Raw genomic sequence first — 8,439 nt, forward strand, 5'->3', positions numbered from 1 at the left:
TAACATAAACAGTCCGTCCTATATTACCACTGGAATATGATAACATAAACCAGTCCATCCTATATTACCACTGGAATATGATGACATGAACAGTCCGTCCTATATTACCACTGGAATATGATAACATAAACAGTCCATCCTTTATTACCACTGGAATACAATAACATAAACAGTCCGTCCTATATTACCACTGGAATATGATAACATAAACCAGTCCATCCTATATTACCACTGGAATATGATGACATGAACAGTCCGTCCTATATTACCACTGGAATAAGATAACATAAACAGTCCGTCCTATATTACCACTGGAATATGATAACATAAACAGTCCGTCCTATATTACCACTGGAATATCATGACATGAACAGTCCATCCTTAATTACCACTGGAACATGATAGCATGAACAGTCCGTCCTTAATTACCACTGGAATATGATAGCATGAACAGTCCGTCCTTAATTACCACTGGAATATGATAGCATGAACAGTCCGTCCTTAATTACCACTGGAATATGATAACATAAACAGTCCGTCCTATATTACCACTGGAATATGATGACATGAACAGTCCGTCCTTAATTACCACTGGAATATGATAACATAGACAGTCTGTCCTATATTACCACTGGAATATGATGACATGAACAGTCCATCCTATATTACCATTGGAATATGATGACATACCACAACATAACAGCTTCACATTCTCCTTCCAGTTCTTCCAGGATTCACCAGCCATCCAATCACCCTAGATTCTGTTTTCCTTGGCATTAACCTTTTCACTATTAACACTATTAACACACAAACTGTATAGGACCAGCATAAAAGAAATATTCAAGAGAACCGAACCTGGAATAAGTTTGATGTGGGGTCTTTGCCAATTTAATGAGAATAAATGTCAGTACCTTTGATTTCACAAACATCTTTGCGTACAAATTTGCATGGTACTTGGCATCTGGCCATAAAAGAGTACTTAATGAAACATTTTCTGCTGATATTGGCCATGCCTTTCCTCTCATCTAAATATATAAAGCGTCAACATCAGAAAATAATCAGTCTCGATTATCTGCCGAAAAGGATTCCATTGGGCGTAAGAGGCAAAATAGCGATGAAAAACATATCCATGGATAAAAGCATCCCAATGACTTTATCAAATTTTGCTTCAGTTTCTGTGTAATCCATATGGTTGTTTGTTGCCTTGCTGTGGGCATCAAGATGATCGTCACACAAATTACAGCACAAATATTTTATCAAAATACGAACTTGCATCGTGTGCGAGTCTCAACTTACAAATGAAAACAGCTTGAAGGCCATAACCCAAGATTCGTTTGAAAAGTATCATCTTTCAGGAATTTAATTAATCAGTTGAATTAGGGAAAAGGTCTAAACAGCATTCAGTCATTTGAAGACGTCAACTTAATTTTTCCTTTTTTTTGTATTTATTGATAGGAGGATTACATTAAAAGTTTGCTCAAGGATGAGTTCTAGTGTTCTGAGGATGTTGCAGCAATAATGGTCATACTCACTCACTCCTATTATCACATGAACAGAAGAAATCATAAAAGCCAAGATTTTCAATAATAGTATGAATGAAATAAGTCATTTAATTACATCTGAAGCATCTGTACCTCTGTATATTCAATGAAGCAAGGAAACATGGAGAAGGTTTGAAATGCAGTCCTGTACAAGCTCAAGGTCAATATTCCATAACTATCTCTCCATGAAATTTTTGTTTCTTTATCTAATAATTTCTCTTTGCACATGTTCAAATGATGGGGTGATTAATTTTAATGAGCTGCTGTCAGTCCATATCCAGGTTGTAGAACCCAGATGGTAGGTAGGCTATGACATCATGGCAGCCTCCACCACATGGCTGTACACTGGAACACCCAAATACTGCCCATGTTCCTCATATTCATCCCTGGAAGATTCCGTGTTGCAACCAACGCTTGTCAAAAGAGGCGGCTAACGGGATTGGTAGGTCAGGCTTGCTGACTTGGTTGATGCATGTCATGGTATCCCAATTGTATAGATCAATGCTCATGATGTCAATCACTGAATTGTCTGGTCCAGACAGCCGTCACATTGGTGGAATATTGCTGTGAGCAGGGTTAAACAAACAAAACAAATCCTCAAGTGTTTGTTGTTGTTTAATGATCCACTCAGGAATAGCCCAGATATATGACAGCCTGCAAACATAAATTCTGGAGAAACCAGTGATTGATATTATGAGCAATGTCTCAAACAGTCAGGATACGATGGCCTACAATCAACAAAGTCACTGAGCCTGTCTAACCAATCCATGTAGTTGCTGCTAACAACAAACATAGACAGGCAGGAGCTTCTCTTGAGTTTGTGAGTTGGTTTCCTGCCAGTGTTTTAGTAATAGTCATGACATGTCACCTGCATGCTGCAGGAAAGACTCAGGGGAAGCACGCCTTTCATCTTTACTACTCAAGTGAAACACCTTGAACCCTAATCAGAGGGAATGAGGGTTTTGAGTCTACAATCATTGGATTCTGTCAGGCTTAAAGGGAGGCAACTCTGAACAGTGAAAATGCAATGCCCAAGACGAGTGGACAGGCGATGCTCCTGTTTTTGCTAAAAAAATAGAGCATTCACAACAAAAAGAGTTGAAAGCATATTTGGACAGATGGCTCTAGGCTTTGTGTCGATATATTTCAATGTAATTACTGTTTCATTTCCAGAACGGCTCATTGATTACATGTCTGGTGCATTAGTTGTCTGTCTGTTGAGAAGAAACATTAACTGAATCATTACTGTTAAATTTCATTATTTCTTGAAGCTGTTTGCTTCCTTTTCTAATGAGCATCTGACTGAACTGATGGATGTCTTCTAAAATACTTGCGGCCAGTGCCACAAATCAAGCAGGGGTGGTCAGTTAAAATGAAATCCCTGACTCCACAACCTTCCCGTGGAGGGGTGGCAGCAGCTGTAGTACCAGATACAGAGACAAGAGACCAAGTTGTTCTATAAGAGACACCCCTAACTCCACAACCTTCCCGTGGAGGGGTGGCAGCAACTGTAGTACCAGATACAGAGACAAGAGACAAGAGACCAAGTAGTTCTGTAAGAGACACCCCTGACTCCACAACCTTCCTGTGGAGGGGTGGCAGCAACTGTAGTACCAGATTCAGAGACAAGAGACAAGAGACCAAGTAGTTCTGTAAGAGACCCCCCTGACTCCACAACCTTCCCGTGGAGGGGTGGCAGCAGCTGTAGTACCAGATACAGAGACAAGAGACCAAGTAGTTCTGTAAGAGACACCCCTGACTACACAACCTTCCTGTGGAGGGGTGGCAGCAGCTGTAGTACCAGATACAGAGACAAGAGACAAGAGACCAAGTAGTTCTGTAAGAGACCCCCTGACTCCACAACCTTCCTGTGGAGGGGTGGCAGCAGCTGTAGTACCAGATACAGAGACAAGAGACAAGAGACCAAGTAGTTCTGTAAGAGACCCCCTGACTCCACAACCTTCCTGTGGAGGGGTGGCAGAAAAGTACTACCAAATTTGTGCAGGAGTGAGAGACCAAATGAGCCATGCAAGATGGCAAATAGAGGTAGCACTACAAACTCACCAGATACACCATAACAAAGCATAAAGAAGCTGTCCCATCAGTAAATGTATGACGTTTAATGTCATCAGCAATATTACAGTTTCCGGTCTTGTATGACTGGGTCCAGGGCCGGCAATTAAACCAGTAACTGACTGTGTTTCCAATTTTACACTATCTATCTCCAGTAAGGAATATTTTACAGTAATTCATATTTCATTCTGACCTTTTGACAGGAAAAATAGCTGCGAAGCAAAACAATATCCATGAGTGTGTAGAGTTTTCAAGCTATGTGATTGACATTTGCAGCATGGAAATTAACCCAAAATAGTCTCAATTCATACAAATAAGATATGAGCCATTATTTCTTATAACATGAACAGAAGGATCAACTTGTTATGCTGACATTTACATCCAAGTTTCACCCTTGTTTCCACTTAATTTCAAAACAAGAGCAATTTTTTTAACTAACTAACATGTGAGATCTGACTGATGTGTCATATCTGATCAATTAGTGATATCTGACAGATGTACGATATCTGAAGGTGACATGTGACTGAAAGATGATATCTGACATGTGATATCTGACTTATGTGTCATATCTGAATGATGTGTAATATCTGACCGATGTACGATATCTGACAGATGTATGATATGTGACTGACAGATGATATTGGACAGACACATGATATCAGACTGACATGTGATATCGTACTGACAGGTGAAATCTGACTGAAATATGATATCTGTCTGACATGTGATATCTGACTGATGTGTCATATCTGAATGATGTGTGATATCTGACAGATATACGCTACTGACAGATGTACGATATGTGACTGATAGGTGATATCGGACTGACATATGATATCAGACTGACATGTGATATCGGACTGACAGGTTATATTTGACTGACATGTGATATAGGACTGATAGGTGATATCGACTGTCTGAAATATATCTGACTTAGAGGTGATAACTGACTGAAGGTGACATCTGGCTGACAGCTGATATCTGGCTGACAGCTGATATCAGACTGACAGGTGATATCGGATTGTCTAACATGTGATATCGGACTGGCAAGTGATATCTTACTAAAGCATCTGGGTGATGAATAGACACACAGACCACTACACTACCCCCAGAAACCCATGCCCTTCTCCTGTCCCCACTTCCTATTACGGTGCTTTGGAATTCCCCTCTTCTTTGGCATATCTTTCTTGTTTGTTGTTTCACGCAACACTCAACAATATCCCAACTACATGGCAGCGGTGTGTAAATAATCAAGTCTGGACCAGACAATCCATTGATTGACATCATGAGCATCGGTCCACTCAGTTGGGATACAATGACATGCATCAACCAAGTCAGCGAGTCTGACCACCCAATCCCATTAGTCGCCTCTTACGACAAGCATAGTCACCTTTTACAGCAAGCTTGGATTGCTAAAGACTTATTCTAACATGGATCTTCGAGGGTCAGAGGCATATATTAACATATCTCTAATTAATAGAAGATCAAAGACGTACATCAGCATCCTAATGTGTCTGTCAGGGGCCTGTGTTATCCTTTTTATTTCAAACCTTTGAAATCCATACAAAGATCTCACTCGAAGGTGAGCATTATCAATCAAAATAGACACCAGCTGCATCTACAAGGTATATCAAAGATAGATGGATGACAGACATGAATTACTGGCCAAATTACTCCTAAAAACAAAATTACATCTAACAAAATTTTAACTAGAAATAGTGTATGGATACATCATCACTTGGATCAGCTGCCAAAAGACTGGGAAGACAAGCTTCATATTCCCTCATGAAATGAAATCAACCCATTGGACAAGAGTTGATCCATCGTGATTCTGTTCTGTTATGACAGTTTATGTATCTGTGAAATGAGGTCTGTAGCTCACCTGCTTATATGGTTTCAAAAGACTGAACACATCATGTGTGAGAGCGAGTGTGTGTCTGTGTCTATATGTGTCTGTGTGTATATCTGTCTGTGTCTGTGTGTGCCTCTGTCTGTGTCTGTGTGTGCCTCTGTCTGCTTGTCTGCTTGTACTATTCCTGACAAATGCCATTCTTATAGTGTTAGCCAACTAGAATACCATGGATACCCAACTCAGACACAGCATACTGACTCGGTTAGTCCTTGTTTTATCCCCTTCATGCCGAGCACCAGGCAGGGTAACAACAACTGAACACATTCAATAGTGCTCAAACCTAGGAATGAAAAGTCCTTGTCCTAATCCTAACGTTAAAAATGAAACGATTAGTGTAGGCCTGGGACGAGTAACTTAGGTACTTGGGTCAGGTGGGTACTGAGTCGGACCCGGGTACCCTCAGGACTACCCGGACTAAAATTAAATCTATGGTTTCATTACAGGTCACTTATGTTTGCATTTCTTTATGACTTTGCACACATTCCTTCTGACTTTTATCGGACATTTTGTACCCAACTCTTGAGACCTACAGTGGGTACCCAGGTAGGGTCGGGTAATAGGGGTCGGGTACCTGGGTAGTAAAGTTGGACGAAGTTTAGGGCATCACCAGATTCAAAAACAGAAAATCTCAAGGACAGCAGGAACCAACTTAATTTCTGTCAACACAAAGCATATGAAATGTTACTGCTATTATTTAAAGAAGGACTATGCTTCACAAAATGGTGCCCATTTTTAGACTACGTCTATTTGCTTATATATTAGTACCCCTTGTGAAATTCAGGCATTGTTTCATAAGTTTAATCATATATCAGTCCCTGCTGTATTCCCCGGTCGCAGAATATTTTGCAGAAATACCCACTTGGTGCAGAAATTTATTGATTTTGCAGAAAATCATATTTTGTGCAGAACTTGTGTAGAATGTTGCATTTATCAGCAACAGAATTCGTCAAATACACTGCAGAATGTTAACATATGAGTCAAAAGCTGATTTTAAACATGTAAACTTTGAAAATGCTCCAGATTGCACGAAAATGTTTTAAGCAGGACTGTTTACATGGTGTCACAGTGTGACCTTGCCCTTGACATTGAATATCAAAACATGGAGGAAGGAGGAACATAATGTATTTAAACATGTGAAGTATTGACAATGTAAGAATACCTTTAGTTGCTTGTTTAACATTGCACTCAGCACTATTCCAACTATATGACAGCGGTCTGTAAATAATCGAGTCTGGACCAGACCATCCACTGTTAGACATCATGAGCATCAATCCATGCAACTCGGACATGATGACATGCATCATTCAATCCTGTTAGTCGCCTCTTACGGCAAGCATGGGTTGTTGAAGACCTATTGTGACCCGGATCTTCACAAGTGGTCAGAATACCTACAGAAAGAATGAAATTACAGGAATAAAGACACTACAGGAATAAAGAAACATGTTGCTATATAGGTCAACAAATCAGCTGAGCTAACAAATTCAATTACTGTATTTAACTGTTACCAGGGATTGATTTTATTTCAAGTGTGCCAATGGGCACAGTTATGTATAATTAAGTGTGCCATCACATTTTTAGATGTGCCAGGAAATACATGATTGGCTTCTGAACTGTTTTAATGGTTGATAATAATTTAAATACAAGTGACCATCATAGTGTTTATTCAAGTCAAATTATACTTAGAATGAAGGATCAATCACAAAATTCAAACACACATCACTCAATACTGCAATAACAATTATAATAGTCCCAAGATTTAAGAGTTACTGATCTGTTACGGTTGTAGCTGTTCTGGGTCCATAGAGTGTGGTCCATCTCCAGGCCCTCTATCTACACGATTACACTCGCCTAGAGTCTTTATACTACTTTAACATGCGATTTTATTGGTTCCTTATGACGCTTTCCTTCCAAAACCTGCTACAAGATTCGTGATTGGTCAAATTTGAGCACATGACCTAAGGCAGCCAATCAAATTACAGCAATGGTCCAATGGTATGATGAATTTCAGATTTTGACGAAAGGTTTTTGTTAAATTATGTTATTCTGAACGTTTTAAGTAGGAAAGCACAATCTATATTACATATATGAAACTTCTTGGATGTATCTTGCTAGGTTACGAGCTGTGACAAAGATTTTTCATGCATATATTTTGGCATTAAACATTGTCCGTGCGGAGAAATCGAGGCGACAAAAGCCAAGATGTCATTTGACTTACATTACATGCGATCGCTAGAAAAGATGGAAATAATAACTTTAGATATATTTTATTTTATTTTATTTTATCTATTACTTTGTATAATATATTTAAAGATTTGAATGACACTTTTTTATTTTGCTCTTTGACTTGTTCGATGTGGACCCATTGTCGAAGTGTGTCTGAGAATTTTATTTGCAATAACATTGCGGGAAATATACCTAGTTAATAATCTTTTAATCTAACAATAAAACATAATAAATTGAAACAAAATATGTATTTCAGACATTGTGAAACGTGACAGATGTAATAAATGAATGATATGACAGCTGCAGGTAGGTTCCTTAAGTCTATTTGGACGTGACTACAACTTGGCCGATCTACCGGCCTGCGGTGTCTGGGGACTCGGTGTTGAAAGAGTTCAGTTGTGTTGATCATCATTTTCCAGAAAGGAAATTCAATTTGTTTTGCACATATTTATAAAAATTATTTTTACATACGAGTCACGATTATCAACAGAAATACTCCTCAGTCACTTTCATTGATAAATTAAGTGTGCCACAGGTGCACGGAGGTAAGGAATTCACCGTGCCATGACAGTTTTAGGTGTGCCCTCGGCACCATGGCACCAATAATTTCGAACCCTGGTTACATAAAACAGCATGTAACAAAAGATACCAACCAACATTTTTTCGCCAGTTATCTAACCAAATTAGATT

This window comes from Haliotis cracherodii, unplaced genomic scaffold (genome assembly GCF_022045235.1).
Source record: "Haliotis cracherodii isolate W230 unplaced genomic scaffold, xgHalCrac1.p SCAF_17, whole genome shotgun sequence".
NCBI classification, from domain to species: Eukaryota; Metazoa; Mollusca; class Gastropoda; order Lepetellida; family Haliotidae; genus Haliotis; species Haliotis cracherodii.